Genomic DNA, 22374 nt, shown 5'->3' on the forward strand with positions numbered 1-22374 from the left:
TCTCCTCTCTCCACACACACACACACACTCACATTTTGTAAGTATAGATGCATTTATATAGGGGTAGATGTATGTGTGCATCTATATAGATGATAAATATGGATATTTAAACCATTAGAAGATGATTTTGAGGTCGATAATATTTCAGTGAATATTTCTCGTCTCTCTCCACACACTCACACACACTCACACTCTCACATTTTGTAAGTATATATGCATTTATTTAGGTGTAGAGGTATCTGCGCATCTATACATATATATGATAAATATGGATATTTAAACTCTTAGAAGATGATTTTGATGGCTGATATTTCAGTATCTCTCCTCTCTCTCTCTCTACACTCACTCACACACCCCTTGTATGTATATGTGCATTTATGTAGCGGTAGAGGTGTTTGTGCATGGATAGATATAGATGAGATATATATGTGTATATTTAAACCATTAGAAGATGATTTTGAGGTCGATACTATTTCAGTGAATATTTCTCCTCTCTCTCCACCCACACACACACTCACACCTTGTCTGTATATATGTAATTATATAGCTGTAGAGGTATTTGTACATCTATAGATATAGATGATAAATATGGATATTTAAACCATTAGATGATTTTGATGGCGATAATATTGCAGTGAATATTTCTCCTCTCTCTCCACACACACTCACTCACACCTTGTCTGTATAGACGCATTCATACAGCTGTAGAGGTATCTGTGCATGGATAGATACACGTGACGTACATCTGTGTATTTAAACCATGAGAAGATTTGAATGGCTTCGACTATTTCAGTGAATATCTCTTAAAAATAACGACCGCCCACGGCCCTGATGAAAAGCGACGGTTCCCTCAACACAGCACGGACACCCCAGAGACAGGACGGACACCCCAGAGACAGGACGGACACCCAGAGACAGGACGGACACCCCAGAGACGGGACGGTCACCCCCAGAGACAGCACGGACACCCCCAGAGACGGGACGGACGCCCCAGAGATGGGACGGATGCCCAGAGACGGGACGGACACCCCAGAGACGGGACAGTCACCCCAGAGACGGGACGGACGCCCCAGAGACAGGACGGACGCCCCAGAGATGGCACAGACACCCCCAGAGACGGGACGGACACCCCCAGAGACGGGACGGACCCCCCAGAGACAGCACGGACGCCCCAGAGACAGGACGGACGCCCCAGAGATGGCACAGACACCCCCAGAGACGGGACGGACCCCCCAGAGACAGCACGGACCCCCCAGAGACAGGACGGACGCCCCAGAGACAGGACGGATGCCCCAGAGACGGGACGGACACCCCAGAGACAGGACGGACACCCCCAGAGACGGGACGGACACCCCAGAGACAGGACGGACACCCCAGAGACAGGACGGACACCCCCAGAGACAGCACGGACCCCCCAGAGACGGGACGGATGCCCCAGAGACGGGACGGACACCCCAGAGACATGACGGACCCCCCAGAGACGGGACGGACGCCCCAGAGACGGGATGGACACCCCCAGAGACGGGACGGACACACCAGAGACGGGACGGACCCCCCAGAGATGGGACGGACGCCCCAGAGACGGGACGGACACCCCCAGAGACGGGACGGACACACCAGAGACGGGACGGACGCCCCAGAGACGGGACGGACACCCCCAGAGACACGACGGACACCCCCAGAGAGAGGACGGACCCCCCAGAAACGGGACGGACACCCCAGAGACGGGATGGACACCCCCAGAGACAGGACGGACACCCCCAGAGACACGACGGACACCCCCAGAGAGAGGACGGACCCCCCAGAAACGGGACGGACACCCCAGAGACGGGACGGTCACCCCCAGAGACAGGACGGACACCCCCAGAGACGGGACGGACACCCCAGAGACGGGATGGACACCCCCAGAGACAGGACGGACACCCCCAGAGACGGGACGGCCACCCCAGCCCCGCGTCGTTCGTTGCGTCGTTTCCCGCCGGCCACACGATGGCGATGTGTCACCTACGGAAACGGTGGACGCGCGTCGGGGCCTTCGCCGCGTTTTCAACCCTGAACGGCCTCCACCCCGTGGGTCCCCCGCTGCGCACGCCGGGGCCTCCTTCCCGCCTCCCGGGCTGGCCTTCGGGTCCCTCCATTCACCCCAAACCGGAATCGAGCCCCTTCCCTCCCCCAGCTGCCACCCCCCGAGCCGTCCACACCCGCAACCAGCTCATTCCCAACGGCCGGGGCCGTGCCACCCGCCTTGACCCCGTTTCGGACGCTCCCGTTGCAAAGCAAACGCTGTGGCGATGACCGATCTGTAGCCCAGGAGGTGAACACCAGCCACGTTCCCGTGAGCACCATCTCCTCAGCCCCCCGTTCTCTCCCACACGCCCCCCATTCCGAGGACGGAAAAACGGCTTCTCCGACCTGGGCCTGAATCTGGGCAGAAAACGGAGACTCTGCCAGTCCTGGCTCTGCCTGCAAACCCGGCCGTCCACTGAGCGTTTCTTAAAAAACTGGATTGATTGATGTTAGTTTTTGGTTTGTGTTTTCCAGACAGAGTCTCCGTCTGTCATCCAGGCTGGAGCACGGGGGGCATGGGGCGATCTCGGCTCAGGGCAGCCCCCGTCTCCTGTGGCCTCAGGTGATCCTCCCGCCTCAGCCTCCCGAGGAGCTGGGACCACAGGCACCTGCCACCACGCCCAGCTCTTTTATTTTGTATTTTTCTAGAGACGGGGTTTCCCTATCTTGCCCGGGCTGGTCTTGAACTCCTGACCTCAGGTGATCCACCCACCTCAGCCTCCCAAGCACCTGCCACCACACCCAACCCATTCTTTTTCTTTTTTTTTTTCTGTATTTTTTGTACAGACGGGGGTTCACCACGTTGACTGGGCTGCTCTTGAACTCCTAACCTCAGGTGATCCATCGGCCCCAGCCTCCCGAGTAGCTGGGACCACAGGCACCTGCCACCACACCGAACTAATTTTTTTGTATTTTCTTTTGTAGAGACGGGGGTTCACCACGTTGCCTGGGCTGGTCTTGAACTCCTGACCTCAGGTGATCCTCCCGCCTCAGCCTCCCGATTAGCTGGGACCACAGGCACCTGCCACCGCACTGAACTATTTCTTTTGTATTTTTTGGTAGAGATGGGGGTTCACCACGTTGCCTGGGCTGCTCTTGAACTCCTGACCTCAGGTGATCCACCCGCCTCAGCCTCCCAAGTAGCTGGGACCACAGGCACCTGCCACCACACCCAGCTCATTTATTTTGTGCTTTTTGTATAGACGGGGGTTCACCACGTTGCCTGGGCTGGTCTCAAACTCCTGACCTCAAGTGATCCTCCCGCCTCAGCCTCCTGAGTAGCTGGGACCACAGGCACCTGCCACCACGCCCAGCTCTTTTATTTTGTATTTTTGTAGAGACGGGGGTTCACCACGTTGCCTGGGCTGGTCTTGAACTCCTGACCTCAGGTGATCCTCCCGCCTCAGCCTCCTGAGTAGCTGGGACCACAGGCACCTGCCACCGCACCCGGCTCTTCTTTTTGTATTTTTTGTAGACACGGGGTTTCACTATCTTGCCCGGGCTGGTCTTGAACTCCTGACCTCAGGTGATCCGCTTGCCTCAGGCTCCCAAGCACCTGCCACCACACCCAACTCATTTTTTTTTTTTTTTTTGGTATTTTTTGTACAATGGGGGTTCACCACGTTGCCTGGGCTGGTCTTGAACTCCTAACCTCAAGTGATCCACCTGCGTCAGCCTCCTGAGTAGCTGGGACCACAGGCACCTGCCACCACACCGAACTAATTTTTTTGTATTTTTTTTGTAGAGACGGGGGTTCACCACGTTGCCTGGGCTGGTCTCGAACTCCTGGGATCCAGCCGTCCACCACCTCGGCCTCCCAACGTGCCGGGACGACAGGTGTGAACCCCCGCACCTCGGGTCTACGTTTTGTTTGTTTGTTTTTGTTTTTGTAGAAATCGTTTCAGTGGCCACAAAAGTTCCCCAAAAATCGTTCCCGTCATTCTCCCTGACAATAACAATCCTTGTGGGCGCGCAGGACGCCGTGCTGCTGACCTGAACGGTCTCCACTCTCCGTGTACGTGGCTCAGTGTCTGGACATTTTCGAGTCCAGCATCTTGCTCTGTTGTTGTTGATTTGATCTCAGCTCGCAGCAGCCTCCACCTCCTGGGCTCAAGCCATTCACCTGCCTCAGCCTCCCGAGGAGCTGGGACCACAGGTGCCGCCACCGTGCCTGGCTCACTTTTAAACTTTTGTAGAGATGGGATCTCACTGTGTTGTCCAGGCGGGTCTTGAACTCTTAACCTCAAGAAATCTTCCCGCCTCAGCCTTCCAGAGTGTTGCAATGACGGGCATGAGCCGCTGTGCCTGACCTATTTTTTATTGCTGTTGTTTTTGTAGAAATCATTTAAGAAGTGGCCGGGCGCGGTGGCTCACGTCTGTCATCCCAGCACTTTGGGAGGCCGAGGCGGGTGAATCACGAGGTCAGGAGATCGAGACCAGCCTGGTCAACACGGTGAAACCCCATCTCTACTAAACCCTCCATCTCAAACAAAAGAAATCCTTTAAGAAGTGTCAGCAAAACCCCACAAAAACCCTGTAATTGTCTCTTCAATTCGCTCTTTGTGGGCCCAAAAGCACATCCCGATCTGGACGTGAACGTTTTTCTGTTTTTTTTTTTTTGAGACGGAGTCTCGCTCTGTCACCCAGGCTGGAGTGCGGTGGCACGATCTCGGCTCACTGCAAGCTCCGCCTCCCGGGTTCAAGCCATTCTCCTGCCTCAGCCTCCCGAGTAGCTGGGACTACAGGCGCCCGCCACTGCGCCCGGCTAATTTTTTGTATTTTTTAGTAGAGACGGGGTTTCACCGTGTTAGCCAGGATGGTCTCGATCTCCTGACCTTGTGATCCGCCCGCCTCGGCCTTCCAAAGTGCTGGGATTACAGGCGTGAGCCACCGCGCCCGGCCACGTTTTTCTGTTTTTAAACTGAGACAGAGTCTCACTCTGTGGCTCGATCCAGAGACAGAGACAGGAGGGCCGATCCAGAGACGGGACGGACACTTCAGAGACAAGACGGCCACCCCAGAGACAGGACAGCCACCCCAGAGTCTCCGTGATGAGGCCGTGCTGGACACTGTAGGGTGTTGAGTCTCTGTGATGGGACCGTCCTGGACACTGTAGGGTGTTGAGTCTGAGTCTCTGTGATGGGACCGTCCTGGACACTGTAGGTTGTTGAGTCTGAGTCTCTGTGATGGGACCATCCTGGACACTGTAGGGTGTTGAGTCTGAGTCTCTGTGATGGGACCGTCCTGGACCCTGTAGGGTGTTGAGTCTGAGTCTCTGTGATGGGACCGTCCTGGGCTCTGTTGGGTGTTGAGTCTGAGTCTCTGTGATGGGACCGTCCTGGGCTCTGTAGGGTGTTGAGTCTGAGTCTCTGTGATGGGACCGTCCTGGACACTGTAGGGTGTTGAGTCTGAGTCTCTGTGATGGGACCGTCCTGGACCCTGTAGGGTGTTGAGTCTGAGTCTCTGTGATGGGACCGTCCTGGACACTGTAGGGTGTTGAGTCTCTGTGATGGGACCGTCCTGGACACTGTAGGGTGTTGAGTCTCTGTGATGGGACCGTCCTGGACCCTGTAGGGTGTTGAGTCTGAGTCTCTGTGATGGGACCGTCCTGGACCCTGTAGGGTGTTGAGTCTGAGTCTCTGTGATGGGACCGTCCTGGACCCTGTAGGGTGTTGAGTCTGAGTCTCTGTGATGGGACCGTCCTGGGCTCTGTAGGGTGCTGAGTCTCTGTGATGGGACCGTCCTGGACACTGTAGGGTGTTGAGTCTCTGTGATGGGACCGTCCTGGACCCTGTAGGGTGTTGAGTCTGAGTCTCTGTGATGGGACCGTCCTGGACACTGTAGGGTGTTGAGTCTCTGTGATGGGACCGTCCTGGACACTGTAGGGTGTTGAGTCTGAGTCTCTGTGATGGGACCGTCCTGGACACTGTAGGGTGTTGAGTCTCTGTGATGGGACCGTCCTGGACACTGTAGGGTGTTGAGTCTGAGTCTCTGTGATGGGACCGTCCTGGACACTGTAGGGTGTTGAGTCTGAGTCTCTGTGATGGGACCATCCTGGACACTGTGGGGTGTTGAGTCTGAGTCTCTGTGATGGGACCGTCCTGGACACTGTAGGGTGTTGAGTCTCTGTGATGGGACCGTCCTGGACCCTGTAGGGTGTTGAGTCTGAGTCTCTGTGATGAGGCCGTCCTGGGCCCTGTAGGTGCTGACTCTCTGTCATGGGGCCGTCCTGGGTGGTGTAAGGTGCTGATCCACGTCCGTGGGCTCCACCCAGCAGATGCCAGATGCACCCCCCAGTTGTGACACCCAAACCTGTCCCCTGATGTTGCTGAGTGTGTCCGGGGAGGGGGCCTGGATCTCCCCTGGCTGAGAACCACACTGCACTAAGGCAGTCAACAGAGGACGGCCACAGTTAGACACACAGGTGCAGATGAGCTCACACCGGCTTCTCCAAGCAGCTCACTCCGAAATCCTATGTTGTTTTTTCTTTTTTGCGACGGAGTCTCGCTCTGTCACCCAGGCTGGAGTGCAGTGGGCGGATCTCAGCTCACTGCAACCTCCGCTTCCCGGGTTCCGGCATTCTCCTGCCTCAGCCTCCTGAGTAGCTGGGACTACAGGTGCCCGCCACCTCGCCCGGCTAGTTTTTTGTATTTTTAGTAGAGACGGGGTTTCCTTCCTTCCTTCCTTTTTTCCTTCCTTCCCTTCCTTCTTTCCCTCCCTCCTTCCTTCCTTCCTTCCTTCCTTCCCTTGCTTCCTTCTTTCCTTCCTTCCTTCCTTCCTTCTCTTCCTTCCTTCTCTTCCTTCCTTCCTTCCTTATTTCCCTCCTTCCTTCCTTCCTTCCTTCCCTTCCTTCCTTTTTTCCTTCCTTCCTTCTCTTCCTTCCTTCCTTCCTTCCCTTCCTTCCTTTTTTCCTTCCTTCTTTCCTTCCTTCCTTCCTTCCTTCCTTTTCTTCCTTCCTTCCTTCTCTTCCTTCCTTCCTTCCCTTCCTTCCTTCTTTCCTTCCTTCCTTCCTTCCTTCTCTTCCTTCCTTCTCTTCCTTCCTTCTTTCCTTCCTTCCTTTTGTCCTTCCTTCCTTCCTTCTCTTCCTTCCTTCTCTTCCTTCCTTCCTTCCTTCTCTTCCTTCCTTCCCTCCTTCCTTCCTTCCTTCCTTCCTTCCTTCCTTCCTTCCTTCCTTCCTTCCTTCCTTCCTTCCCTCCTTCCTTCCTTCCGTTCCTTCTTCCCTCTCTCCCCTTCCACCCTCCCTCCCTCCCTCCCTCCGTCCTTCGTTCCCGCCAAAGAGCTCTTCCATTCCTAACTCCCAGAACCTGCGAATGGACCCTCATTCGGAAATGGGGTCTTTCCGGAGACAATTAGGTGAAGGATCTCAAGGTGAAACCATCTTGCTGTTGGGGTGGGTCCTAAACGCAATGGCAGGTGTCCTTCGAGGAGACAGAAGAGGAGACACAGACACCGAGGAGGAGGCCACGTGGACACGGAGGCGGGGACTGGAGTGATGCGGCCACCAGCCCGGGGACGTCGGCAGACTCGCGTGTTTAAGAACGGAGCCCCCCGACGACAGAGTTCCCGGCCCTTCGAGGGGCTTACAGCTCTCAGGGGTTCCACGTGAAATGAAAGGGGTGGCGATGGATGGAGACCACATGGGGTCACGGTCGGGGGTTAGTGTTTTAACCTCAGGCCTGGTCATCAGTGGCGCCGGCCCGTCTTGCCACTGACTTCATTCCTGTTGTTTTTCAACTTTTACTTCCTCCTCTTCCTCCTCGGAGACAGGAGACGGTGAGCGGAACGGCTTCTCTTCTCACCTGGATCTCAGACTTCTAGTCTATGCAACTATTCCAGAACTATGAGGATGTAATTAAGGTAAATGTGAAGACGACATCATCCTGAAGTAGATGGTCCTTAATACGCAAAAATGCAATCGTAAGTGTCCTTCTAAGAGACAGAAGAGGAGACACAGACACAGAGGAGGAGGCCACGGGGAGACGGAGGCAGAGACTGGAGTGATGCGGCCACAAGCCCAGGGACACCTGGAGACCCCAGGAGCTGGGAGAGGCAGGAAGGAGCCTCCCCTAAGGCCCTAGAAGAAACCCAATAAAATTGTTTTAGGTTGAACTATCGTCTCCCCCAAAAGCCATGTCTACATCCTAACTCCCTGAGCCCGTGAGTGGGACCTTATTCAGACATAAGGTCTTTAGAGAAGGAACTAAGTCAAGGATTTTGAGATGAAATCATTCTGGAGTAGGGTGAGTCCCAAACCCAATGACAGGTGTCCCTGTAAGAGACAGAAGAGGAGACACAGACACAGAGGAGAAGGCCACGGGGAGACGGAGGCAGAGACTGGAGTGATGCGGCCACAAGCCCAGGGACACCTGGAGCCCCCGGGATCTGGGAGAGGCAGGAAGGATCCTCCCCTAGAGCCTCCAGAGGGAAGTGGATACAATTGTAGTGGATGGAACTGTGGTTCTCCTAAAAGCTCCGTCCACATCCTAATTCCCAGAACCAGTGAATGGGACCTTATTTGGAAATAAGGTGTTTGTAATAAGGATCCAGAGATGAGGTGATCCTGGCGTACGATGGGCCCTAAATGCAATGGCAGGTGTCTTTGTAAGAGACAGAAGAGGAGACACAGACACAGAGGAGAAGGCCACGGGGAGACGGAGGCAGAGACTGGAGTGATGCGGCCACAAGCCCAGGGACGCCTGGAGCCCCCAGGAGCTGGGAGAGGCAGGAAGGATCCTCCCCTGAGGCCTCCCGAGGGATCCCCGTCCTCACACACCTGCCCCTCAGGGTTCTGTTCTCCACCCCTGGGAGACGACGTAGATGGTTTTCACCCCGTCTGTTTGTGGCTTTGCCCCCCTAGAAACCCAGATTTCCTGAAAGAAGCCAAAGCTGCAGCGAATGAACGTGACCGTGTCTCCCGCCGGCGGACGCTACGGTGACCCGTGGGTGGGGGGTTCCCGGGGGCCCTGACACTCCGACATGGCGAAGAAGAAAATAAGTTTCCAAACGGTGAGAAGGTCCTAATTGAAGTGAACATAAAAGCCGGTGACGCCGTGTTAATTGGTCTGTCTCCGGCATCATTTGGGCCTGGGAGACGCGAGGTCCCCGGGCCCCTCGCCGGATTGTGGAGACTCACATCTTTAATTCAGCGATCTTTGTATTAATCACCTCCGGATCGGTTCGCTGCGATGGGGACGCGCTCTCTTGTGCAGTGACGGGCGTATCTCGTCGGCCTTAAGATAAATAAATGAACTGGGGGAAGGAAAAAAAAGGAAAAAACGCTTCGTTTGCCAGGAAAGGGACAGACGTCGGGGCTGGTTGTGGGTGGCTGGTGCCGGGATGGGCAGGACTGTGGCCCCAGGTCCCAGGTCTGGGTGAGGCCCCAGGAAAAGGAAAAATTCACTTCTTATGACATATCTTAGTCCATCTCAGGCTATGGTCACAGAACACCATAGACTGGGCGGCTTTATAAACAACAGACGTTGATTCTCCCACCGTCCTGGAGGCTGGAGGTCCGAGATCCAGGTGTGGGCAGGGCTGGTTCCTCCCGAGGCCTCTCTCCTGGGCTTGGAGACGCCGCCTTCTCCCTGTGTCCTCACAGGCTCGTCCCTCTGTGTGTGTCTGTGTCCTCATCTCCTCCTCTTATGAGGACCCCAATCCTTTTGGATCAGGGCCCACCCCAGTGACCTCATTTTCCCCGAATGTCCTCGTTAAAGACCCCGTTTTCAAACACGGTCACATCCTGAGGGTCTGGGGTTAGCGCGTCCACCTGTGCATTTGTAATGCACAGAACTCAGCCCATCACCAAAGGCATGAGAATGAAATAATGAGCTTCGGGGACGTGGGGGAAGAGGGTGGAGGGGGCGAGAGGGTGCAAGGGGGGTGTGGGGGGAAAAGACGGCTCGAGATTCACGGACAGTGTGCGCTGCTCGGGGGACAGGTGCGCCCAAATCTCAGCAATCACCAGTGAAGAACTCACGGAACCAAACACCACCTGTTCCCCAGTAAACTATGGAAATAAAAAATAAAACTAAAAGGCACCCGGAAGGAAAAAAAAAAAAAAACCTGAGTCTGCTACAGGCAGTTGTTAAGGCTTTTCTTTGGACTGAAGGGTTAAAATGCAAGCAGCCGCCGGGCACAGGGGCTCACGCCCGTCATCCCAGCACTTTGGGAGGCTGAGGCGGGAGGATCACCTGAGGTCGGGAGTTCGAGACCAGCCTGACCAACACGGTGAAACCCCGTCTCTACTAAAATACAAAAATTAGCCGGGCGAGGTGGCAGGTGCCTGTAATCCCAGCTACTCGGGAGGCTGAGGCAGGTGGATCACCTGAGGTCAGGAGATCGAGACCAGCCTGACCAACACGGTGAAACCCCGTCTCTACTAAAATACAAAAATTAGCCGGGCGAGGTGGCAGGTGCCTGTAATCCCAGCTACTCGGGAGGCTGAGGCAGGAGAACGGCGTGAACCCGGGAGGCGGAGCTTGCAGTGAGCTGAGATCCGGCCACCGCACTCCAGACTGGGCGACAGAGCCAGACTCCGTCTCAAAAAAAAAAAAAATGCAAACAGCAGCCCTTTGGGGGCCGCCAGACGCAGCCCCCATCTCAGCCCCTTGTTTCTCTGGGCTGTGGAAACTGGAGCATCGAATCTGTGGCCGTTAGAAGCAGGTGTAGCCTCTTTTCTCCCAGCAGTGAGGCTGAGAGGGGGTGACCAGGCCGCCGGGGAAGACGCTGTGGTGGGGGCTTGTCTGCGATGGGCTGACAGAAGCCCCCAGGGGTGACAGCTCCCAGGCCAAGAAGGAAGGGACGCCTGGGCGGGCCTCCCTGGGTATATTTGCCCCCTGGAAGCTCACGGTCTCCCTGGGCCACGGTGGGCAGCCGTCAGGAAGGGGCGATGGATGGAGTGTGAGACCAGCCTGGGCAACGTAGCCAGACCCCGTCTCTACAGCAAACACAAAACAATAGCTGGATACGGTGGTTCACGCCTGCAATTCCAGCCTGTAATCCCAGCACTTGGGGAGAATTGCTTCAGGCCAGGAGTTCAAGCCCAGCCTGGGCAACATAGCCAGATCCCGTCTCTGCAGCAAATACAAAAAAATAGCTGGATACGGTGGTTCACACCTGCAATCCCAGCACTTTGGGAGGTTGGCTTGATGCCGGGAGTTCGAGACCAGCCTGGGCAACATAGCCAGACCCCGTCTCTACAGCAAAAAAAAAAAAAAAAAAAAAAAAAAAAAAGCCAGATATGGTGACTCACACCTGCAATCCAGCCTGTAATCCCAGCACTTCGGGAGGCTGTGGTGGGAGGGTTACTTGAGGCCGGGAGTTCAAGACCAGCCTGGAGAACATAGCCAGACCCCGTCTCTACAGCAAATACAAAAGAATAGCTGGATACGGTGGCTCACGCCTGCAATTCCAGCCTGTAATCCCAGCACTTTGGGAGAATTGCTTGAGGCCAGGAGTTCAAGCCCAGCCTGGGCAACATAGCCAGATCCCGTCTCTGCAGCAAATACAAAAAAAATAGCTGGATACTGTGGTTCACACCTGCAATCCCAGCACTTTGGGAGGTTGGCTTGAGGCCGGGAGTTCGAGACCAGCCTGGGCAATGTAGCCAGACCCCGTCTCTACAGCAAACACAAAACAATAGCCAGATATGGTGACTCACACCTGCAATCCAGCCTGTAATCCCAGCACTTCGGGAGGCTGTGGTGGGAGGGTTACTTGAGGCCGGGAGTTCAGGACCAGCCTGGACAACATAGCCAGACCCCATCTCTACAGCAAATAGAAAAAAAAAATAGCTGGATACGGTGACTCACACCTGCAATCTCGTGAGCCTTGAATTCTAGCTCGGGTGCCCTCATGATCCCTCGTGAGTATTTGGCAGCGTGGGGCCCGCCTGGCGTGGGCTCCGGGTGCAGCTGCCGGTGTGATGGGAGGTGACGCGGAGGGCGACGCGCAGGCGTTGGTGAGGCCTGGACGTCAGGAATGATTCCCGTGGCCGCTGCAGCCGGTCCCTTCCAAAGCCGACGCGGACAACGTGCTCGGGGCACCCACGGCGAGGGGCGTCCGGACGGTGCCCGGGATCCTGCCGTGGCCCACGAGGGCGGCCGGACTCCCGTCTACAGCGGGCAGGGCTGGTATTTTGCAGCCTCTACAGGTGCCGAATTGGGCCGATGGAGTGTCCGGAGTCCACGCTGGGCCACCGGCTCCTCAGGACCACACACAGCCGGACTTTGTTTCAATGAGGTTCGGCGAGACACACAGACCTGAACATGATGGTCGTGGAGGAATAAGCGTTTTTTTGTTTCTTTGTTTCTATTTATTTTTTTTTTTTTGAGACGGAGTCTCGCTGTGTCGCCCAGGCTGGAGGGCAGTGGCCGGATCTCGGCTCACGGCAACCTCCGCCTCCCGGGTTCAAGCGATTCTCCTGCCTCAGCCTCCCGAGTAGCTGGGATGACAGGCACCTGCCCCTGCACCTGCCTAATTCTGTATTTTCAGTAGAGACGGGGTTTCACCATGTTGGTCAGGCTGGTCTCGAACTCCTGACCTTGTGATCCGCCCGCCTCGGCCTCCCAAAGTGCTGGGATGACAGGCCTGGGGTCCCTTTTTTAAAGACTCTCAGCCTATATCCTCCCAACCTCATCACCTTCTGAAGCTCGACACTTCACAACACCATCACCTCAGTGCTTAGGGATTCGACACACGTCGGTCAAACACCTGCCAAGGTATAATTAATATCATTACGTCTCGCTCTCTCGCCCAGGCTGGAGTGCAGTGGCGCGATCTTGGCTCACGGCAACCTCCGCCTCCCGGGTTCACACCATTCTCCTGCCTCAGCCTCCCAAGAAACTGGGACAACAGGCACCCACCACCACGCCTGGCTATTTTATTTTATTTTATTTTTTGTATTTTTAGTAGAGACGGGGTTTCACCGTGTTGGCCAGGATGGTCTCGATCTCCTGACCTTGTGATCCACCTGCCCCGGCCTCCCAAAGTGCTGGGATGACAGGCCTGAGCCACCGTGCCCGGCCCGTTATTTTATTTTTAGTACAGATGGGGCCTGGCTCTGTTGCCCAGGCTGAAGTGTGGTGAAGTGATCAGGTTCCCTGCACTGTGTTGTTTTGAGACAGAGTCTGACTTTCTCCCCAGGCTGGAGTGCAGTGATGTGATCTCGGCTCACTGCAACCTCCGCCTCCCGGGTTCACGCCGTTCTCCCGCCTCAGCCTCCCGAGTAGCTGGGACTACAGGCGCCGCCACCTCGCCCGGCTAATTTTTTTAAGTGATTTTTTTTTTTTTTTTTTGGTAGAGATGGGGTCTTACTATGTCTTCCAGGCCGAAGTTCAGCAGTATCGTCATAGCTTATCCAGCCGCGAAATCCCGGGCTCAAGCGATCCTCCCACCTCAGCCTCCTAAAGTGCTAGGATTATGCGTGGGAGCCACGGCACTCCCCCAACGTATCTGTAAACGCACCTAAGGCATCAATCCAGATACGGTTCTGGAAATACAAGCCTCACCCTTACGAAGCTGTTTCCGTGGGTGTAACAAATTGCCATTCGCAGACTGGCTGAAAAAGAAACGGCGGCTCACTCCTGTAATCCTAGGACTTAGGGAGGCTGAGGCTGGAGGATGGCGTGAACCCGGGAGGCGGAGGTTGCAGTGAGCCCAGATTTTGCACTCCAGCCTGGGGGACAAGAGTGAAACGTCATCTCAAAATAAATGAATAAATAAAAATAAATAAATAAATAAATAAAATAAAAATAAATACATAAAAAATAAAACCTTCGTTTTGTCCTGAGTTGAAACTGAACGGCCTTGCAGATACGTGTGAAAACCCAGACCTTGGCCATGGCCTTGAGCAGGAGGAGGTAAATGACTCCCAGAGGCTCAGCGTTCCAATAATGGAACACTAGACATCAATGGGTTTAAGCCCGCTATGCGTTTAGCAGTGATACGGGAAGGACAGGACCCCTTCATGGAGAAAAATAGCACATTGGTTTTGTTTTCTGTTTTCCTTTTTTGAGATGGAGTCTCGCTCTGTCACCCAGGCCGGAGTGCAATGGTACGATCTCGGCTCACTGCAACCTCCGCCTCCCGGGTTCAAGCCATTCTCCTGCCTCAGCCTCCTGAGTAGCTGGGGTTACAGGTGCGCGCCGCACCTGTGCCCCGTGCTGGTCAGGCTGGTCTCGAACTCCTGACCTCACGTGATCTGCCCACGTCAGGCTCCCAAAGTTCTGGGATTACAGGCGTGAACCACCGCACCTGGCCACAAACACCTGCTTTCAAATATACTGAGTCTTTCCAGCTCAGGAGGTCAGAAATGGCCAAAGGCGGCAGGTTTGGTGGCTCACGCCTGCACTCCTGCAATCCCAGCATTTTGAGAAGCCAAGGTGGGAGGATCGCTTGAGGCCAGGAGTTTAAGACCAGCCTGGGCAACATAGCAAGACCCCACATTTCTACACACACACACACACACACAAAAGGTGTGGTGGCTCATGCCTGTAGTCCCAGCTACTGGGAAGACTGAAGAGGGAGGATCGTGTGAGCCCAGGTGTTCGAGGCTGCAGTGAGCCATGACTGAGCTGCTGCACTCCAGCCTGGGCAAGAGAGCAAGACCCTGTCTTAAAAAAATTAAATAATAATAAAAAGATAGGCCAGGTGCGTTGACTCACACCTGTCATCCCAGCACTTTGGGAGGCCGAGGCGGGTGGATCACCTGAGGTCGAGAGATCGAGACCAGCCTGGCCAGCAAGGTGAAACCCCGTCTCTACTAAAAATACTAAAATTAGCCAGGCGTGGTGGCAGGTGCCTGTAATCCCAGCTACTCGGGAGGCTGAGGCAGGGCAATGGCTTCAATCTGGGAGGCAGAAGTTGCAGTGAGCGGAGACTGTGCCATTGCACTCCAGCCTGGGCAACAGAGCAAGACCCTGTCTTAAAAAAAATAAAAATAAAAATAAAATAGGCCAGGTGCGTTAACTCACACCTGTCATCCCAGCACTTTGGGAGACCGAGGTGGGCGGATCATGAGGTCAGGAGTTCGAGACCAGCCTGGCCAGCAAGGTGAAGCCCAGTCTCTGCTAAAAATACTAAAATTAGCCGGGCGCGGTGGCAGGTGCCTGTCATCCCAGCTACTCGGGAGGGTGAGGCAGGAGAATCGCTTGAACCCGGGAGGCAGAGGTTGCAGTCAGCCGAGACTGTGCCATTGCACTCCAGCCTGGGCAAGAAGAGCAAAACTCCGTCTCAAGAAAAAAAAAGAAAAAGAAAGAAAGAAAGAAAAAAAACCGCTCAGGTACATGTTTGCTTTATTCCAGGATTGCTTTATGTGAAACCCTGGATGGTGGGGGCTCTGTCTGCATATTCTAGATGTTACCTTATGCTGTGAACCTGCTGGGGGGAGTGTGAAGACCGTTTAACCTTCCGGCTCTGGTGAGCACCTTGTTGCAGAGAACTCAGAAAGGTCCTGGAGCCTGTGGATGCTACGGTGGTTTATTTTCCCCCAGCCCTGGCCTACCTTGGGACACCCCCCCTCCCACCCCGGGTCTGTCCTCCCCAGACCTCCCCCACACACCCGGTCATCGCAGCCCGTGATGTTTAATGACGGCTTCACGCACCGGGCTATGGCCCTAAACGCTGGTGACAGGCCCAACACACACTAATTACCTAATTGAATTCCAGCCCGCCTGGGCCCGTGGAAAGGCTGAGCCGGGGATGAACACAGGTGCCCCGTCGTTACCTCCGGATGTCAAATATGAAGTCAGGTCTTCTCCGCCCGAGCCGGAGGAGCCGTTTCTCCTGCGCGCGCCGAGATTTCCACGGTTTTGCAGGAGAAACGGTTTCGCACCTGCCCTCTGGACAGCCTTGTCAGTTTTATCGACCGTGTCTGATGAAGGAATGTTTAAAGAGGCACGCAGTGAGAAGCATTCCCCTCCTTCTTTTGCGTGTGTGTGTGTGTGTGTGTGTGTGTGTGTGTGTGCATGAGTGTGTGGCTAGATTAAAAACCAGAATTTAAAACCAGTTACTGGCAAAGTGGGCCAGTTTGGGGCCGGAATAATGCGGCCAGGTCCTGACCCCAAACCTGTTTGTTCTGCAGCAGGTTTTGGCTGGAATATGAGGCCGGCGGGGCAGAGCCCTGTTCGGTGCCTGCAAGGTATTCGGACAGCGTTCCAGGTGTTCCTTAGGGAAGGCCTTGTGGCAGCTGAGAGTGCGGATTCCAGGAGGAAGGAGGGACTGAGGAGATCATCCCACCTCCCCCAGTGAAGGAGTTCACCTGCCGAGAACGAAAGCAGCGGCCGGTTGTCCTATCCTGGCAAACCTGACCCCAAGAATGCCCGGGTCCGTCGCCCCCGTGGACACCGTCTCCTTGTCCCTCGGAAGGAATCCAAAAGCGATGGCGAAAAAAAAATCTTAGATACATGAACAGAGGCAAAGCCGTGCCGGGACCGAGCCGGGCTGCAGGAGAGGCCACGTACGTCTCTGTCGGTGTTGGGAGCCGTTCGGTCGCCGAGAACTTCAGGGTGAGCTCCCATGACAGACTTATCTGGGGATTGAAGGCGTCGTGAAATATGCCCCCTCGAAAAAGTTTCCTGAGTTTGTTTGATACGCAACTTTCCTGATCAGGCTTTTGCTTCATCAGCCGGGGGGACGCGGGGCAGGGCGGGTGGAAGCCGTGGCTCGTGTGGGCTCTAGAGGGGCCTGTATTTTGTGTGTGTGTGTGTGTGTGTGTGTGTGTGTGTGTGTGTGTGTGCGTGAGCGCTCATTACTATTCTTGGATGTCTATAATTTACATCTAAATGCACTGACTAATTTTGATCCAATCATGTCAAAAGTGATAGGTACTGTGTGGGAGGAGATGACAGCTGTACCAGTCCGTGTTGCGAGACTGAGAGTCCCTCGAGGCGATGATTTAATACCCCAGTCAGCCAGGCCTGTCAGAATCGGAGGCCAAATTATGACACATTACATCGACAGTCAACCCACACGGAGGTTGCGGTGAGGGGGGAGGCCCCGGTTCACCCGGCACACGCGGCCCCCCGACCCTGCGATGGCTCCTCGGTCCGTCCCGGCCGGCCCTCACCTCCTCCGGCCCCCGGCAGCCGCCCCCTGCCCCGTCACACGCGTGGCTTCCCGGGTTCTAACCCCACACGAGGTGCAGAGTGGGGAGAAACGACGCGCTAACCCCACTTTAAGAGTCCTTTGCGTGTGTGTTTTTCACTCCGGCAAGAGTGGGGAGAAACGACTCGCTAACCCCACTTTAAGAGTCATTTGCGTGTGTGTTTTTCACTCCGGCAAGAGTGGGGAGAAACGACGCGCTAACCCCACTTTAAGAGTCATTTGCGTGTGTGTTTTTCACTCCGGCAACAGTGGGGAGAAGCGACGCGCTAATCCCACTTTAAGAGTCATTTTGCGTGTGTGTTTTTCACTCCGGCAACAGTGGGGAGAAGCGACGCGCTAACCCCACTTTAAGAGTCATTTGCGTGTGTGTTTTTCCACTCCTGCAAGAGTGGGGAGAAACGACGCGCTAACCCCACTTTAAGAGTCATTTGCGTGTGTGTTTTTAAGGGCGGGCCGGAGTTCCGCCGCCGTGCAGCGCGAGGGTGCGTGGGTGTGTCCGTATGTGCGTGTGCACACGTGTTCGCAGGTGTGCGTGGTGTCTGCGTGTGTCTATGTGGGTCCGTGTGTGCACACGCGCCCGTGTGTGTGCATCTGTGTGTGGCGTCTGCATGTGTCTCCATGCGTGTGTGTGTGTGTGTGTGTGTCTGTGCGTGCATATACCTGTGTGTGTCTCAGGGCATGCATGTGAGCGTAGGTCTGTGTCTGAGTGTGAACATGCCTGTGCAGTGATGTGTGTACACGTTTCTGTGCGTGCATACACGTCTGTGTGTCTGTGTGCATGTGAGTGTATGTGTGTCTGTGAGTGTGAACATGCCTATGCATTGATGTGCGTACACGTTTCTGTGTGTCTGTGCATACACCTGTATGTGTGTGTGTGTGAGTGTGGACATGCCTTGCACGTATGTGTGTGTGATTGTGTATGTCTGCATGCGTATGCCTGTATATGTGTCCGTGTGCACATGTGTCCGTATATGTGTGTCTACGTGAATGTGGGTATGCCCACAACAGACCTCGTTCTTGCCTGGGGACGAGATTTTGCCTTTACAAGACCAACAGGTTAACCCCAAGATTAGAAATGATGGTTTTGGCGACAGGACTCTGATCCTCCCTACACAGCTGCTAAGATCTCGGTGCTTGAGGTATTTGTCAGACAATGGACTTGATGGATCACCTGACCCCACCCAGATGAATAAACTGACTCATCTGATCCTGCCGTCCGCACCCAGGAACAGACTCAGTGCGAGAAGATTTCACCTCTCACCAATCAGCACTTCCGCTCACTGACGTACCCACCACCCACCCAGGGGCTCTTAAAAAATCTGATCCCTCAGGGGCCGGGCGCGGTGGCTCACGTCTGACATCCCAGCACTTTGGGAGGCTGAGGCAGGCGGATCACCTGAGGTCAGGAGTTCGAGACCAGCCTGGTCAACATGGGGAAACCCTGTCTCTACTAAAAATACAAAAAAATGAGCCGGGTGTGGTGGCGGGCGCCTGTCATCCCCGCTACTTGGGAGGCTGAGGCAGGAGAATCACTTAAACCCGAGACATGGAGTTTGCAGCGACCCGAGATTGTGCCACTGCACTCCAGCCTGGGCAACAAAAGTGAGACTATGTCTCAAAAAAAAAAAAAAAAAAAAAGAATACTAGCCGAGTGTGCTGGTACGCACCGGGAACCCTGGCTACTTGGGAGGCTGAGGTGGGGGAATCGTTTGAAACCGGGAGGCAGAGGTTGCAGTGAACTGAGACTGAGCCACTGCACTCCAGCCTGGGCAACAGAGCAAAAAAAAAAAAAAACAGTCTCAAAAAAAAAAAAAAGGCCGGGCGCGGTGGCTCACACCTGTCATCCCAGCACTTTGGGAGGCTGAGGCAGGTGGATCACGAAGTCAGGAGATCGAGACCATCCTGGCTAACACGGTGAAACCCCGTCTGTACTAAAAACACAAAAACTAGCCGGGCGAGGTGGCGGCGCCTGTAGTCCCAGCTACTCGGGAGGCTGAGGCAGGAGAATGGCGTGAACCCGGGAGGCGGAGCTTGCAGTGAGCCGAGATCCGGCCACTGCACTCCAGCCCGGGCGACAGAGCGAGACTCCGTCTCAAAAAAAAAAAAAAAAAAAAAAAGGAGTTGGAACATGTTCAAGAGACGTTCGAATAGTTAAGTGTGTGGATGAGTCCCTGGTGCACCTGTCATAACCAAATCCCATACACCGGGGGACTTAAGCAACAGACATTGATTCTCCCACAGTCCTGGAGGCTGGAGGTCCGAGATCCAGGTGTGGGCAGGGCTGGTTCCTCCTGAGGCCTCTCTCCTGGGCTTGGAGACGCCGTCTTCTCCCTGTGTCCTCACGGGGTCGTCCCTCTGTGTGTGTCTGTGTCTTAATCATCTTCCTCTAAGGACACCAGAGTCCTCTTGGATGACGGCCTTCGCTAGTGACCTCATGTTACCTTAGTCACCTCCTTTACGATCTGTCTCCAAATCCAGTTACATTCTAAGGCCCTGGGGGATGACAGCTTCGACCTACACATCTTGGGGGTCGCCCTTCCTCACAGAAAATAAACCTTTCTCTTTGCCTTGTTCAGGTGCCACTTGCTGTGTGAGAACAGAAACCCTTCTTGCTTGTCGTTGTCACCTGCTCAAGAACAGTCCGTGGCTCCCTATTTCCCCGGGGGGTGAAATCAAATGTCCCTGCCGTTGTGCGTGACGGACGACAGCTGTGTCCTGAACACACCAGGGGCTCGTGCTGCTGCGGCCGCCCGTCTGGGTCCTCACAGTGTCTGGGGAGTAGCGCCTCGGCCTGGCTCTGGACATCCGCGTGTTCCCCGGGGGGACAGCTGGGGCCGGACTCCCTTCCCGTTGTCATGAAAGCTCACGGCCACCCCCTTGGCTTGCTATGGGTTCCATGTAGCCTCCCTCAGAATTAGCTAAAAATCCTCCGGGTTGATTTATGGCCTTTGCAACGGCCGCGTTCAAGGAACGTCGTGCGTCCTGAAAAAGCTCGTGCCGGCCGAACAGGAAGGCAATTAGGAACCGGTGGATGATAAATGGACATTTTAAGCCGCCGTTTACTTAATATCCCCATTAAACAAGACTCTTTGCATTAATCACAATTCTCCAGCAGTCTATGAGGCCCTTTAATTGCTGCTTCAATGAGGACTGTGTTTCCGTCCAAACTCAATCTTGGATGGGGAGAGAGAGAAGCTTGCCAGGGCTCAGCTGCCCGGGCTGCCAAGAACTGTCAGAATCGATCACGTACGTGGTCACGTTTCCTACAGTCTCATTGGAGTACCCGGGGATTGACAGGAGAAAGTACCACATACTTTGTGTGTGTGTGTGTGTGTGTGTGTGTGTCGGACACGGACGGACACGGAGGCCGGGAGCAGGGAGCGGTGTGTGTTCACGTGTGAGGTTCTGAGAACAAACACAACTTGTTCCACTCAAAATCCGCAGGCCGGCGATGTTGTGGGCCCGTGCGTTCTGTACTTGCAATAGTTATTTTCATTTTATTATTTTATTTATTTGAGACAACGTGTGGCTCTGTGGCCCAGGCTGGAGCGCAGTGGTGGGATCTCGGCTCACTGCAACCTCTGCCTCCCGGGTTCAAGCGATTCTCCTCCCTCAGCCTCCCGAGTAGCTGGGGCTACAGGTGCCCGGCACCACGCCCGGCTAATTTTTGTATTTTCAGTAGAGATGGGGTTTCACCAAGTGGGCCAGGCTGGACTCGATAACCTGACCTCAAGTGATCCGCCCGCCTCGGCCTCCCAAAGCGCTGGGATGACAGGCGTGAGCCACCGCACCTGGCCCATACCTGGCTATTTTTTTTTAATGTTTTGTAGAGATGGGGTCTCACTGTGTTGCCCAGGCTGGTCTCAAACGCATGTGCGTGCCACCATTGTGGCGAATTATTTAAACTTTTGTACAGATGAGGCCTCACTATGTTGCCCAGGCTGCTTTCAAACTCCTGGACTCAAGTGATCCTCCCACATCAGCCTCCCAAAGTGCTGGGATTACAGGTGTGAGCCACTGCGCCCGGCCAGCACGTTCTCTTCATTTTTTCTTGACACAGGGTCTTGCTGTGTCACCCAGGCTGGAGTGCAGTGGCGTGATCATGGCTCACTGCAGCTTCTACATCCTAGGCTCGAGTGACCCTCACACCTCAGCCTTCTGAGTATCCGGGATGACAGACACACAGCACCACGCCCAGCTAAGTTTTTGATGTTTTTGTACATAGAGGATCTCACTATGTTGCCCAGGCTGGTCTTGAACTCCTGGGCTCAAGTGATCCTCCCTGCTCGGCCTCCCAAAGTGCTAGGATTGCAGGTGTGAGCCCCTGTGCTTGGCCAGCAGTTAATCTCTCTCTTTTTCTTCTGAGACAGAGTCTCGCTCTGTCACCCAGGCTGGAGTGCGGTGGCACGGTCTGAGCTCACTGCAAACTCCACCTCCCGGGTTCAAGCAATTCTCCTGCCTCAGCCTCCCGAGTAGCTGAGATTACAGGTGCGTGCTACCACACCTGGCTAATTTTTGTATTTTTAGCAGAGACGGGGTTTCACTATGTTGGCCAGGCTGGTCTCGAACTCCTGACCTCAGGTGATCCACCTGCCTTGGCCTTTCAAAGTGCTGAGATTACAGGCGTGAGGCACCGCACCCAGCCTTGTTTTTTCTTTTTGAGACAGGGTTTGAAATAACAACTCTCTTAAAAAATATATATATATATATGTATATACACACACATAGTTTTAATGTTATATATACATAATATTTTAATGTTATGTATATATGAATGTTTTATATTTAAGTATATATAACATTTTAATGTTTTTATATATAATATATAACGTTAATAATAATATATTATTAATAATTAATAATCAATAATAAATATAATGTTTTATACATATATATATGTATGTACACACACACACATATATATATATTTTTTAAACAGGGTTTTGCTCTGTCACCTGGGCTAGAGTGCAGTGGTGTGACCGTGGCTCACTGCTATCTCCACCTCCTGGGATCCAGTGATCCACCTGCCTCAATCTCCCAAAGTGCTGGGATTACAGGCGTGAGCCATCACACCCGGCCTCTTTTTTGTTTTTGAGATGAGATCTGAAATAACAACTGTCTTTAAGAAAAATACAAAAATATATATATATATATGTGCGTGTGTGTGTATATATAGTTTTAATGTTATATATATTTATATAATAT

This window comes from Macaca nemestrina, chromosome Y, assembly GCF_043159975.1.
Source record: "Macaca nemestrina isolate mMacNem1 chromosome Y, mMacNem.hap1, whole genome shotgun sequence".
NCBI classification, from domain to species: domain Eukaryota; kingdom Metazoa; phylum Chordata; class Mammalia; order Primates; family Cercopithecidae; genus Macaca; species Macaca nemestrina.